The sequence below is a fragment of the Phyllobates terribilis genome, unplaced genomic scaffold (assembly GCF_046119375.1).
Source record: "Phyllobates terribilis strain yellow unplaced genomic scaffold, ASM4611937v1 Scaffold_490__1_contigs__length_1340456, whole genome shotgun sequence".
Taxonomy (NCBI): domain Eukaryota; kingdom Metazoa; phylum Chordata; class Amphibia; order Anura; family Dendrobatidae; genus Phyllobates; species Phyllobates terribilis.
This window is the reverse complement of record NW_027363250.1, coordinates 476,189-491,904: the sequence shown is the minus strand read 5'-3', so window position 1 is coordinate 491,904 and position 15,716 is coordinate 476,189. Positions and strand designations below refer to the sequence as shown.

At 41.6% G+C, this 15,716-nt stretch overlaps 1 pseudogene; it reads right to left on the bottom strand.

The window, feature by feature from the left end:
• Nucleotides 1–952: 952 nt before the first annotated feature.
• On the bottom strand, nt 953–13,964 carry LOC141230065 (translation factor GUF1, mitochondrial-like; annotated as a pseudogene).
• Nucleotides 13,965–15,716: the final 1,752 nt, after the last annotated feature.

Sequence of the window (15,716 nt, the reverse complement as noted above, 5' to 3'; positions counted from 1 at the left end):
GAAGAGGACCCTGCCCTCAAGGGCTTATAGAATACAGGGTAATGGGGAAGTAGAGAGAAGAACATTATACAGCGGTACGGAGCTGTGTAGCTGTGCATCCAGCTCTTATGTAAGGTAAAGCACTTAAGAGGAAGCTCAGCCCTCATTTTCCTCAGTCTGCGTCTCACTCCTTCCACTCTCCATAGATTATAATGGGCAGCGTCACGACACCACAGTGAGCCTGCTGTCCGTCTTCTCCCAGCAAGTTAGATTTGAGGTTTTTTTTTTATGACAAGTTCAGGAGGTAAGGGGAGTGGAGAAGTAAGCAGATTTCTCTGATCAGATATATTACAAGGTGTTTTTTTTTGTTTTTTAGTAATCTCCTGTTCTATTAAGTTATGTAAAGCTGGTTGAAAATACAATTTCCTTTTAAATCTTGTAAATTGTAAAGTTTAATGTTTTATGATGAACACAGTGGATGTGATCTCCGTATCAACAAAAGCTTCCAGGCTCTCTGCAAAAACGTGAAGACCTATGGGCTTCTTGGCTCGATACTCCTGGCCTAGCACCACTGAGATTCACAAGGTTTAGGTTGCTAAACGCTGTCAAGATTGAGACCTTGGAACGGATTTGGTTTCTTGCTCTCCTTTCCCGATTATGTACACCCTGCTATGGTGTACGGTTTTATGTACTCTCACTTATTGCTGCTGGAGAAGGTAAACCTCATAAGCCCCTTATTCATCAAAGAGTCCGAGACCCCTAGAGAAAGCCCTAGGAGACCTCCTTATGGGGCATCTGATCTTCTTGTGATAATGTGCCTCAAACTGGACCAAATAGACTGTCAGTCTCTTGGAGTTGAGTAAGAAGAAAATGTAGAACAATCGTACCATCTTTTGACTATATAGATATATCTTGTTTGGGAACAGCAAAGGCCGGGCGGAAGGGGTGAAGGTTTTGCATGGTTTTGTAGGTCTCACCTTGCATATCCTGAAGATAAGGATTTTAAGTTGTCATAAAAATCAACCACAACTTCATTCAAAGGTAACAAATACTTCATCATGATCCAGTGTTCGTCTATGTAAAGAAAGCTCTTCTGCTCTGCTCGCCGGGTCTGCGGAAATAAGCAATTGGCTTTATTGGAACGTAGTTCACATTGGCATAACAGCTGCCATTCCTCATGGAGCCATGGACCAAGAGATCCGTCTTCTAATGAAACAAAATGAATCCTTGTGGGTCCCATTGACTTACAATTGGTATATCCGGTCTTCGTTATTTCTACATACATTACCACTACATTAAAAGGGAGTGGAAACCTGATGTAATGGAGGGTGGCAGAAACCAAATTGCCTGCTACGTGTCTCTGCTCAACTTGGCTCCTACATTAGTTTTGCTACATCTACCCCAAAATAGGGTGACATTTCCTATAATCTGCCGTCCTTGTATTATACGGGGTTATCTAGGACTTTGATAGATCAGGGGGCTTCTTACACTCGGTGATCCACTGTTTGCAGCTCACATGGCACCCAAAAGTGAACAGTGTATGGAGTCAGGACACCACATAGTGGCCATTCTCAGGTACTACAGCTCAGCTCCCACTGAAGTAAATAAGAGCAGAGATGCAGAACCTGATAACAGTCTCTACACAGTGTACAGAGCTCAGGTCTTCCACCTCCGTATACTGTGTACACCCAGCTGCCGGGGGAGCTGCTGCGGACCTCCACCCATCCAAAAGATAAGTTATCAATATCTAAGTCTTGGACAACCCCTTTAACATATGGAGAGTGTAAGATAACATATATAGTGTTTGAAAAATTAATGTTTATGATATAATTTCCCAATGTCATCACCTCAAATTTTGTGATCCAATGGTCACTGACCTGACACAGCGACATGATCTTTCCAAGATAGTCATCTGGTGAGATAATTGTACCCAAAATCATAGGTTCAAGATATTCCTTTACTACAGATTTGTCAGGAAATTCAGATGGATTTACAATAGTAATCTCCGATTCTCCATATTCCTAAAGAAATAATGTGGAAAATTAGATGGGATCATACAATTGGAGGTGATCTGCAGAACCCGGCAGTGACCAGTGACCAGCATGCTGGAGCGGTGTGGATCCGCTCCGAACACCATCTGGCCACCGCTGCACACAGCAGATTGTTGGTGATGCCAGTTGTTGGGACTTCCACCGATCTGACATTGATGACCAGTGCTGGAATTAGGTCATTAATGTTACAGTAGCAGAAAACCACTTCAACTGCAAATACTGAACAAAAAATGTCAACATCTCAAAATCAAAGTCCAATTTTACTGATTTTGTTTCCCCCAGAAATAATGAAACACCCTGATAGTTAGTTTTGGGGTATGGCACAACAAATCAGAGTGGCCCACAATACAGCGCAGAGTGGTTACATATAAGGCATTACTGCTTCATGGAAGCCATAGACAGAAAGTACCTTAATCAGCTTTGGAGAGGACAGCACAGCCTTGTATGGGACTGTAGAGGACGTCATTATGACAGATGCATTGTATTCCTGCTCCAGTCTTTGGTTAAACACCTCCATGTGTAAAAGCCCCAGGAAGCCCAACCTGTGCAGGACATGAACATTAGTTATAATTTATAGAGAGGCAAGTATACCGAAAGTGTTAATAAAATGGGCAACTACTTAGTGCTCGATAGGTATCCACCACTCTAATAGAAATTGCTCTGGAAAGTACCAGTAACGCGGTGTTCATCATAATAGAGAAACACCACGCTATTTGCACTGCCTACTATACACAAGGCAGGTTGTAGACTGAACTACAAACCAGTTCAAGACCAGATCATTTCTGATCATCACCAGGCATTTTTTTTTTCCGTACATGGGATTTTAAGATCTCTAAAAATGTCTCTGGTTCAGTCATCCAAATAACGTTTGCCTCCATTTTGTCAGTATTGAATTCCCCTGTAACTGGGGCTTATATGCCAGGCACAGTTACAGGGAAATTCAGTAATAACAAAACATGACAAAATTCAACTTCCTGAAAACTGCTGAATCAATCTGGGGCTAACCTAGCAACACATGCTGCCAGCAACCGGTACTCACATGATCACCGCCATTGCTTCCTAAACTATACGCACAGCACTTGTTTAGGAAACAATCAGGAAGGCAGAGGTGGTAATAAACCATTTCTGACTTCTCTATGGGAAGTCCAGCAGGCTCATGTGTACATGTACATGTGTATTGATGAGGATATGAGGATTCAGATCTACACAATACTGTACCGGTGACAATCCTGGCTATGGAAATGCAGGATAATATGTCACAAACATATCTGGATAAGCTGGAGGTTTGGGCCGAGAAGGGACAAATGTGAATTAACAATGAAAAATACATTTTCACTAGTCAGACTCCATATGGAACATGGTGCACAGATTTGGCCACCAGTGTGCAAGAAAGGCAAAGCCGAGGTCTAGCAAGTTCAAGGTGGGAGATTAAAGCAAAGATGGAATAGGTGGACTGCAATACAAGGAAAGAGTAATACAATTAATTAGTTAAAATTATTAGTTATTATGATTAAATTATTAGTTAAAAAAAAATGCTAAGGAGTGACATACTGTAATATATTCAGTACCGTATCTATAACAAAAGGGCCAAGACCAGGATTCTTTACTGTAAGAGCGTGAGACTGTGCAACTCTCTGCTGAATTCACTAGGGGACTAGATACCATTCGTGAGTGTATTATACAAGTGGTTAACACATTACCAAGATGAATTGTTGACCCAGTGGTTTGCTCTGCCAAAAACTGGACTTTACCTTGCAATGTGTTTTTGCTTTCCTCTTGATCATTGTTACAAAAGAATTTTCTGAGCTGAAGACGTTTTTTTTTTCAGCCTTACACACTATATCAATAATTAAACTTGCACAAATGACCCCTTTTCAGAAATTAAAGTTATTGAAATGTCTATCTAATGCTCAATTAATCGGTCCGTAGGTGATAACTGTGCCCTTATGATCACTGTAGGACACATTAATGCCCGCACGGTATATTTTCATCATAAGTATAGGAAATGACTGAAATAAAATATATAGTGATATAAAATAATTCAGATAATGGCAGTAGAAGACGCACCTCCAGCCAGCACCCAGAGCTGCACTGCTGTCCCGACTAACAGACACTTGAATCGTTCAAGGTCAGCTTTTCCAGCGCACTCTTCAAATTGCTGTATTCGGATTGGTCAACTGGAACAGAAAGTTAAAAGAAACCATTAGGGTATGTTCACACAATATTCTGAAGTGGATTCTGCTCCAAAAACCACATTTAGGGTATGTTCACACTGAGTTTTTTGACTGCTTCAGAAAACGAAGGGGCCGATTCATCCAGCAGTTTACGTCCGTTTTCTAGTGTAAAATTGCTTAAAATTTTGTGGGTTTTTTTTTTTGCCCGTCTGGGAACACTTTGCCAAGTTTTTGAACGGTGGTCACAACTCAATTGGGAGTGGGTATGGCCACTCAATAAATGCATATAAAAAAATCCACATTAAAATACTGTGTGTGAACTTACCCCAAGGGTGTGCGCACATGGCGTCTTTTTCAAGTGGATTCCTTCCAGGCTGCTTTTTCAGCCTGGAATCTGCCAGATAAAGCGCCCCATAATATGAACATAATGCACAGCAATGTCAAAGCAACATTGCTGTGCACATCTTCTGTCTTATGTCTTTTAACCACTTTAGGATTCGGAAACTGAAGTGGTTAAAATAAGGAACAGGTTCATTCTTTGAGTGTCTTCCGCTAGGAAGCCGCCTGCTCTCTATAGTTACCAGCGTAAAGTGAAAGCCGCTGCAAAGCCGCCGGAGAAGACACCTCAGGAAAACGACCGTTGCGGTCTTCCTCAAGCGGCTTTGTCTGGGAAATCTCAGTGGCGGTACCGAAATCTAAGAGACGCCGTGTGCACATATCTTACATTGGTTTTCCAAAAACTCAGGAAGCAGCAAGGAATGTGTTCAATTCAAAATCCCTATTCTCACCTCTTTGTTCCCCCCATGGCTCCATCACTATTGCTCCGGTAGTCCGCACTGGTCTCCGCTTACTTCCTGCAGGCTTTCCGTACATCATTCATGTGACTAAGGTACTGACTAGTGTTGAGCGAGTATGTTCTGTCCGAGTATGCTCGGGCCGAGCTCCGAGTATTTATAGCTGCTCGGTGATATGGTTGAATTGTTTGACAGTTTTATTACATGTGAGGAATGTGTAAGAAATAGACATTCCTCTCATGTAATAAAACCGTCAAACAGTTGCAAATCATGCACACGGGAGCGATTCAACCATATCACCGAGCAGCTGGAAATACTCGGAGCTCGGCCCGAGCATACTCGGTGAAAGGGTTAATAGAACATACTCGCTCAACACTAGTATTGACCTCAGCAGTGAAGCCGACATCTCCAGCACATGACCTTTAAGGCACCCGATTATCTTAGAGAGTAACCCTCTTTTAATTGTTATTTCATAAATCAAGAGTACACATGAAATTAAACAACTTTGTAATATATCTTATGAAAGACATTTTCTTCATTCTCTGCCAAAATGTATCATTCACTATGAAATTCTGAGGTAAAATCTGTATTCAGTGAAGACACTTTCCCATTACTGAGATAGGAGATGGCAGCTGCTACTGATACAATTCTATGTGGGCAGGAAGAGGGAGGAGCTAGAGACAGCTCCTCCCCCTTATCAGTAGCAGCTGCCATCTCCTATCTCAGTAATGGGAAAGTCTGTCTGCACTGAATACAAATTTTTACCTCAGAATTGAGACTTGATGATGACTGATCAATTTTAGTAAATAAAGAAGCAAATTTCTTTGATGAGATATATTCCAAAGTTTCCTATTTTCACGTAAACTATTGATTTATGAAATAAAAATTAAAATGACGGATACACTTTAAGTGTCCACATGAATGATATACTGGATTTGGTCACTGCCAAAAGTGAGCAGGGACCGTGAGAGCCGCGATTCTGAAAGGGCAGAGTTTGAGAAGGTCTTTTCTTTTATTTTTTTATTCCATATGTAATCATTCCTAGATTCCCATCTCTCTGCTATATATTTTTTACAAATCGCAGAAAACCCATTTGATGTTAATTGTTTGGGCTTTTCTCATGCGCCGAGCATCACTCACGAGGAAAACAAGCTTCAAAGAACAAATGAGAGGAGACAGTCCATGCATTATGTATCACGGTGGCGTGTCATTACCAACCCCCTTGCTGCAGCGCTCCCTAAATTCCTGACAATGTAGAAAAACCTTGTCCACACGTCACGGCTCTGAGCTGACTAGTCCTGGAGGATCGTGAGGTTCCTTCCTTACATCTCTCCTCAATTATCTCGGCTTCGGTAAAATAGGCCGAGTCTAATGGGATGAAAAATGCGGCAGCAGAATAAAGGTTCTCTGGCATTTATCTACTCTGTGATCACCGCTCCTAATCCAATCATGGAGGCGTTCCTGGCTGTTACAAGGAATTAGTAGGATTACTAAAGTGTGACAGGCGAGGGTACAGCGCCTGTGCCTGTCATGGATTCTCAATAGAGGTGGCTGGGAATGGTCGCTCTCCACTGAAATGATCGGGAGGTGCACATACTTCCCACAAGAAAGCACTTGAATTGTCAAGGTCAATCTATTCTATAGCTGTAACTTTAGCCTTAAAGGAATTGATACAGTGGGTTACATCTGGTGCCTGGGGGGCAGTGTTTGGTATACTCTGTGTCCCTCTGAAGAAGCTAAAAAAGTGAAACGCGTGTTTAGGAGAGTGGCAGGCACATAATGGGTAAGGATCTCCTCATTACTGGTACTCAGGCGCAAAATACGTAGAATTTACACTACACTAGGGATGAGCAAACCCCGTGGATGTTCGGTTTCGACCAAACTTCGGTTCGGGTACCAGAACTTGAACCCAAACCCCATAGAAGTCAATGGAGGCACAAACTTTGATGCTGTAAAATGGTCGTAGTAAGGGCTAGGAGGTCTCTCACTCTTAAAACGGACTTGTCAGTGTTCGGAGTTCAGCATTGGACACTAGGTGTCCGGTATGAACCCCAAACTTTACACTTCGGGTTCGCTCATCTCTACACAACACTCGTTATACTGTTGTACTAATACATTACACGTCTAGTCCCTGTGATTGACTATATATTCATTGTTGAGGACGCTCTTGCAGATGTGTCTAATCTCTGATGTCACGCCATCTGGAGGCTGAATCTTGAACTAAGTGCTCTTGTAATACAGGTCTTAATATTACGCTAATAAAATATATACTGTATACTGTACAATAGCTTTCCGACCCCGTTACACAGTTTTTGAGCACTTGAGCTGAAGTTGTTAAAGCTCAATTGGTGTTTTGCATAGTCTGAGGGGGCTATAGGTGTAATTCTGCCTAGATTTTGACTTCGATGCGTGTTGCAGTTACATTGTCATAATACTCTGTTCCATGTACAATATTATGTAGAACAGAGTTTTGATTCTAAATGGACTGTAGATAAAACAGTATGTCCTGGAACAGTACCAATACACATGCTCTGTAACTTGCCATCCACTCTTTTGGAGTGGACGATTCCTCTTTATCAGCATTCTGTCAGCACTATAGGTCCTGGGACATCCCTTCTCTCATTACTCAGCACGTATTGCTTCCGCCATTGCTTAATGAGATGCCTACAATTAACTGAGATGCTGCATCTCTGTTATGCCTGCATATACAGTTTGACAGGCAGGAGCAAAGAGACAAAGGCCAAGCCCCTCTTCCGGTAATCCATATAGGGGGGTTTCTGCTGCTAGAGACAAATTACACTTAGACAGAAGGGAGACCCTACCGGCCGACACTTTTAGGTTATCTAACCCCTGAAAAGTAACTCCAACTTAATTGAACTTTATAAAGGGATTTTGCACATTATCTATCGAATGAGATCAAGTACAGGGACCATTTAATTTGTATTAGGGTTCAACTCACCTGCAAACACCATGGGTTTCGCAGGCTTAAAGCCGGGCAGAGCCACTGGCTGCTTCAGTAAATGCAGAGTGTCTCCTATTTGTGCTTCCTGTGCGTCCTTCATCCCAGCGATTAGATAACCTACTTGCCCAGCATATCTTAGAAACAATGAGAGTAATATATATTCACAATTAGTGCAGATTCATCAAATTCCACATTGAATATCAGGTACAAATCAGCCATAAAAGAAGGTAGCAACGGCTCTGAGACCCAGCACTGCATGAGTTCACTACAGCTATATACAGCTGGCACTAGAGGGCGCTCACTGGAGACAGACTTCTACTGCTGCGGGTGGGTCCAATACTAGCTGTACATAATCACATGTCAACAGCTCCCCCTGGTGGTGGCTGCATGCAGCAAAAATAGTATTTCATCTAGTTACATTCATTTAAGTCAGAAATGCTGTGACATTAGTCAGCACTGAATTTTGGATGTAAAACTATTTTGGATCTATCAACATATATGTTATAACTTCCCAGAGCCTAAATACCACATCAGAGAGCTCTGCTAATCACACTGTAACAAGCTGAGAACCATCATACGGCCACAACAGATTTGTATTGAATGGCAATAAAAACACAAAATTGTATTTTAATTTGCAGAACTTTCCATAACACAATATTGACATTTTATTTGCTTTATTAACAGATTCCCCTTTCAGCTCTGCTCTCTCCTGGGCACCAAACATCCATGTATATTCATAGAAAGCAGCCCCGAGAGCATCAGTACTGCATGCAGGATTAGAGCGCCATCTAGTGGCACTATAAGAATATTCCTAGTGTGCTAAAATGTCGCTCTATTATATCCTGCACAGGGTCGTACACAATTTTAAATGATTTGGATATCGGAAAAAATTACTTTAAAAAAATGATGGAAAAACCCTTTTAAAAAGACACAGAAAGCAATAAGGAAAAAGAAGAAACAAAAGAAGTGGTGCTGAGATGGGCCGGCTGCAGTTTATGCAGATCCTTGGGTGACAAAGTGCATGTGGGATAATCTTCACTTTTACAATTTGTTTTTATCCTTGCCTTCTAAAAGCTATAAAACTTTTTTTCCAGTAGATTCGTTGTATCTGGGCTTTTTTTGCAGTAGATTCGTTGTATCTGGGCTTTTTTTGCAGTAGATTCGTTGTATCTGGGCTTTTTTTTCCGTAGATTCGTTGTATCTGGGCTTTTTTTCCAGTAGATTCGTTGTATCTGGGCTTTTTTTCCAGTAGATTCGTTGTATCTGGGCTTTTTTTCCCAGTAGATTCGTTGTATCTGGGCTTTTTTCCCAGTAGATTCGTTGTATCTGGGCTTTTTTTTCAGTAGATTCGTTGTATCTGGGCTTTTTTTCCAGTAGATTCGTTGTATCTGGGCTTTTTTCCCAGTAGATTCGTTGTATCTGGGCTTTTTTCCCAGTAGATTCGTTGTATCTGGGCTTTTTCCCAGTAGATTCGTTGTATCTGGGCTTTTTCCCAGTAGATTCGTTGTATCTGGGCTTTTTTTGCAGTTAGAGCTGTAGTTTTTATAAATGTTTTCTGATCTCTTTTTATTACTTTTCTTGGTGAGGCAAAGTGAACAAAATAAACTCCAGAGATTCTGCCGCTTCATCTTTTTTTTTCTTTTTCATTCCATCATCCACTCGATAGGATTTCTAGAAGATATTTTTTTTAGTTTTAACACGAACAGATGTGGTGAAGCCAAAAATGATGTAACGGGAGAATTTAACTTTGCAGGCTCAGATCACCGAAAACATCCAATGGCTTTACCGCTACAGTGTAGAGTAAAATGACCAATCTCATATTAATCCCAGTTATGGGACGGGCTTCATAGTTGTACAATCATGGAAGACATGGAGGCCTTCAGTAGGATCCTTGGCTGTCAAGACAATGCCATTGCCACATAACACTCATATGATTGATGACATGACATGGCTTTATAACTGATGGGGGGCCGTACCCCTTCAAGCCCCACTGATTCTCAGAAAGAGGGGGATGCAGTCTTTGCCTGCACAGCGGCACTCTAAGGCTGTGTGCCCACGATGCAGAAATGCTCCGGTTTTTTTCCTGAACGTTTCTGTATCTCCCTGGCATGCGGATTTTACATGCATTTTTTTCAGCCAGGGACAAGCGTTTGTCACGCGTTTTGCACATGTGATTTCGCATGCGGGTTGTCAAGCGCTTTCCAGGCGATTTTAGCATTACTTGGAAAAGTGCTTGACAACTTGGTCACACTATATAAATCCATGCAACCGGCAATTAGCAGGATCCCCCAACAATTTCTTAAGCAATGAGAAAATGCAGTCCCTAATGATGTCCTCTGACAATAAGCGGATCACGGACAGCAGATGCATTGGGTTCTGCATTTCTTGGAGAATGGGATGGGGCAGCTTCTGTCTTCTCAGTGATACAATCAGGAAGGAGATGCAGCGTGAGACAATCCCTGTCTACATCTTTGATCTGATCATCAATACAGAGGGCTGATTGGTGAAGACAGGGAAAGGCTAATAAAATGATTAAAAAAAAACTTAGTTTTTCGGCTGGCACTTCCTCTGGGGTCAGTATGCCAACCTCATTGACTTCATAGCACTTGCCAGAGTGGGCAGACACGATTTTATTGCCTTTACACACGTCACCTCCACACAGGGCGATGCTGCTACGACGCCTCTGTAGTGATCAAACGTTGAGTCAAACAGCAGGGCTTTAAGAGGGCTGCCCTTTTCAATCTTGGGACTAAAACACAAGAATAAGACATCCTGTTAAAGGGGATAAAGGTAAGTAAACAGCGTTCAGTCCGGGGTGATGAATTCCAAAAGACAAAGTTTATTCCGCCATCACATAACGTTTCGACCTGTTATAGGTCTTTATCAAGTATATACAAAGACATACAGGGATACTGATCCCCTTTAAGGAAAATCAGTGGCCAGAACCCTTTAAATTCCCCTTAAATGGTCCAAAACTGAAACTGTGGGAACAATATAATCCACTTAGGGTTCAGCAAACTTACAGTCAAGGGTTTGATAAAATTATCTACACCCTTGTGTCTCCAGAAAGCATAGCGTACGTTCACGTGCTGAAAATGCCGACCAGTGCTGGAGTGAGCAGAGGTCCGCAGCTTGTGACACTCCTGCTGTAGTGAAACTACAGGTCCCAGCAGACTGACGGTCTCTCATCAAGTTATGCTGGGAGCCGCAGTTTCACAAATAGTGCTAGAGGATCCATGTCAGAAATAGGAGGCTGCCACTAGGGTTTCTCCCACAAATATGTAATCGGACGTGGAGCAGATCTGCACGTGGATGAGCCATATTCTCTATCTGTGAACATACTACTCCTTCACTCAGATTCTAAGTGGTTCTGCAGCGCATCTGTGCAGAGCAAGCTGTCAATCAAAATCCGGGCCGGGTTTACAGCCGTCGCCCCTGATATAGCGAGCGGTGCTGTGATCCAAGACTGTAGCCGCTCCGTGCACAACGATGAGTGAAGGCCGGCGGCTGCAGGGAGGAAAGAAGTTAATTTTCTCCCGGTACCTACACTATCAATAAGGCGGCCGGGCAGCATTGTAACAATATTTATCTGCAGATTAACCCTATACCTGCAGGTACATAGCATTTTCCAAGGTGACAGGTTCCCTTTAATAAAGAGAAGATGGATAGAGCCGCATTAGTCCGTACTCACGGTGGAAGCCTCCTGACAACTTCTTGAAGAACACTTTCCACGTTTGTTCCAAGCTTCCCCGACATCTAATAGAAATAAACAGAGAAATGAATTTCTTAATACAGTTTAGAACTCGGCTACAACGAATCAGAAGAAATGAAACCTGTTTGAAGCTGAGAAGCAATCAAGCCCCTCCGTAAGCCACACAGAACATGGCTACTTATGTCATCTGCAGGTGATTAAAGGAACCTGTCATGCTGAAATGGTATAAGATCTGTAGGGGGTGTTGTAGAGCAGAGAAGTTGATCAGACTGATAGACATATCTGTGGGAAGAGAGTCAGCAAAACTGGCATTTTATGCAGTGAAAAGTCCTGCCGTATGTACACTAGTCCAGTGGGCGGTCCTACTAAGTGATTCACAGTTCCTTGTATGACCATGCAGGCAAAGATAGCTGTCAATCACTAGTAGGACCGCCCACTGGACTCATCTGTACAAACAGCAGGATTCCACTGAATAAATTGATACAGGAAAAATATCTATCTTTGTACCGTATTAGCCAGTAGATAGAAGAGTATTTAGATTTGAGAGTCCTCAGTGGTTGATACCATCTTTTCCATTAGCCATTAAAAGGTAACAAATTGCAGGCTTTCCAGACTACTCAGGTCTCAGGTCTGCCTGATGAAGAAGCCGGAGTAGTCTGGAAAGCTTGCAATTTGTTACCATCTTTTCAGTTAGCCATTAAAGGTATCAACCACTGAGGACTCTCAAATCTAATGAATAAATTACAATTTATACTGAATCTTCTCCCACAAACCTATATATCGTTCTGCTCAGTTTCTCATAGATAAAACCTGTACATCTGAATGGGGCTTTAATGTTGTTATTACAATCACGTAACCGCAGATCACAAAATCTTTCATATGATCATTTTTTTAACACCTAAAACCCCAATGGGTCGTTCTTAGACCTGTGTGGCTTACCAAGCCCAATTTCTAAAAGTGGCAAGAGTGCTGTAAAATAGGAAGCTGCACATTTTTGCGCAAAAATGATGCGTCACAAAAGTTTTTTGCTTTTTTTTAACACAAAAATTGATGTAAATTCCTCACTACATTGCCCCTTTTCCAGCCACATTTTGTAGAAAAAAATAAAAAGACAAGGTACAGACAGCGGAGTTAAATTTGCCTACAGGAATGATTTTGATCTGGAGCGCATCGTACCCGGATACAGTCACTAGCGGGAACGTCAAACATCTTCTCAATTTGTTTCTCCACCCTTTCCGGATCTGCATTCTTCAAGTCTATCTAAAAGCAAAAGTATAAATACTAATTATTTATCAAAGCTGGACAACATCTAGAAACCATAGAATAAAACTGGCTTAAAATATAGTGTGAACAAGAGTTTAGGGAGAGATGTACAACTGGCACTGGCCTATAAAAGGGATTGTGTAATCGTACAAAACTAGCAAAAATGTAAAGTGCCTGGAAAACAAGGAACGTGCAATTTACCTCTTAGTAAAAATCCTATGCTTTCTCAAGAACAGAGGAATTTTAATTTCATATTTATTTTTAATCAAATAATTTTTATTGAAAAACTCCAACTACAAATATTCCATGTTTCAAATAACATACATGACATAGTAATTCCATAGTAAAAATATGAACAAAGTATCTGAACTTCAATTCCCATAACCCACCCTAAACCCAAATCCCAACACTCCAGAGAGAACCATTTTCAGAGCAGTTCTAGAATAACGGACTATAGCATTCGTAGAAGGGGGAAGAAGATAAAAAAGTGACTAACAAAGGGGTAGCAGCGTTTTAATGTTATCATTTACTGCTTGATGCCTGAGCCGGGGAGTGCACGCTGAAAACTGTTGCAGGCTGCTGTAATCACAGGACACAAGCAAACAGCATGGCATTTCCTATCAGCAGGGAGGAAGTAAAGGGCGACAGTAATGAAAGTCTCCTCCTACTCCGCTCCATATTGAAATGAATAGTGTGCATCCTACAAATGAGATGCATACAGCAAACAATTGATTTTCCATACATAGGTTTTGAGTTGACCACTGGATATACACATGTGTATCACTAATTACCAGAACTGGAAATCGAAAAAAAAGACGAGCAAGTTTGGGGTGAATCCTGCCTTCATTACTGCACAGCCGCTCAGAGGGATCGGTACTAGGAACAGCAGGAGTGCCGGCGATGGTCACAGATTTACCTGCTGCGGGACTGAAGGAGTCTGATCGCGCTCGGCTCGAAGCTTTTTACCTTGTTTCCGACAGGAATAATTGAAAGCTGTGCTTCAAAGGCGAGGAAGAAGTTTGCCACCATCTATTAGAAAATCAACAAACTTAGGATAGAAACAATATGAACATATACCCTGCTATAAGTAAGTAAAAAGCAATAGGAAATATATATAATATAGGGTACTTAGTAAACATGTTGTTTGATTAAAAAAAAAAAAAAGCCATCCCACCAGCACCAAGGTGTACCCAGTCAGTTATGTGAAGTATATAATAAAATACACTTTAGTACAATATTAGTATCTTGTCCCTTTAAATGTGCAGCTACTTCTGTCACCATGGTAACTGCATTCATACTCAGCCAATAGGATTGCTCGGTTTGAATTTGAAGAAGAAAAAAAAAGTTCTATATGGTCAGTTTGTTCCATCTCATCTGAGTGTGAAGACAGACACCTGCGATCAGCGAGATTATAGGTATAAGACGTGATATAATATAACGGACGGAGTCACATCCCATCACACGCACTCAGCGACCACAACTGACAGGAATCAGCACATTTATCAGAGGAGAAGTCATTATTCCCCAACACATGATAAGTGACAACTTCTAGATCTGCTGGGAACCCAACTAATCCCTGCTAGACCCTCCCCGGACCACCGCTCCATTCATTCTCTATGCAGGAGAAAGCTGAGTACAGCGCCCCCCATAGAGAATGAACGGACCGGCGGTTGAACATTTGCACTTCGCTCACTTCTATCTATAAGTGCTGTTCTGCTGATTGGGTCATAGCGGCCAAAGCCACCGATCTAAGAGTCATCACTAGTGTTGAGCGATACCTTCCGATATCAGGAAATATCGTATCGGATTGGATCGGGCCGATACCCAAAAAGTATCGGATATCGCCGATTCCGATACCGGAAACCAATGCAAGTCAATGGGACACAAATATCGGAATGAAAATAAACCCTTTCTTTCCTTGTAGGTTAATTCTACATGAAGTAAAACAACTAAGAATAATGTAGAATGACATGAAAAGCCGGCAATTCATCAGCGGCATTCACCGGTACCCGACAATTTACAACAGAAAGAATAGAGCTTCACACATAGATTAGATAGATAGAAACATGTCAGTCACATATATATGAAGTACAGTGACAGTGTTGCTTACTGTACTTGTCATTTAGTGTAAAGGATTTATTAAAAAAAATATTAGTGTTTTCGTGCACCGTCTCTTTAAAAAAGCCGGCCGGCAATTCAGCATCTGTACCCGACAATTTATAACAGACAGAATAGAGCTTCACACATAGATTAGATAGATAGAAACATGTCAGTCACATATATAAGAAGTACAGTGACAGTGTTGCTTACAGAACTTGTCATTTAGTGTAAAGGATTTATTTAAAAAAATAATAGTGTTTTCATGCACCGTCTCTTTAAGAAAGACGGCCGGCAATTCAGCATCTGTACCCGACAATTTAGAATAGAAGGAATAGAGAATCACACATAGATTAGATAGATAGAAACATGTCAGTCACATATATATGAAGTACAGTGACAGTGTTGATTACTGTACTTGTCATTTAGTGTTAAAATAAAGGATTTATTTAAAAAAAAATTGGCGTGGGGTTCCCCTTAATTTTAGGCTCTAGCGGAGGTTAAGCAGACAGCTGGGGCAAATGTTTGAAGCCTGGGAAGGGGGTAATACCCACGGAGCTTCCCAGGCTACTAATATCAGCCCCCAGCTGAATACCTAGCCTTTACTAGCTATTAAAATGGGGGACCCCCCCAAAAAAATGACGTGGGGTCCCCCCTAATTTAATAGCTAGCACAGGCTAGGCA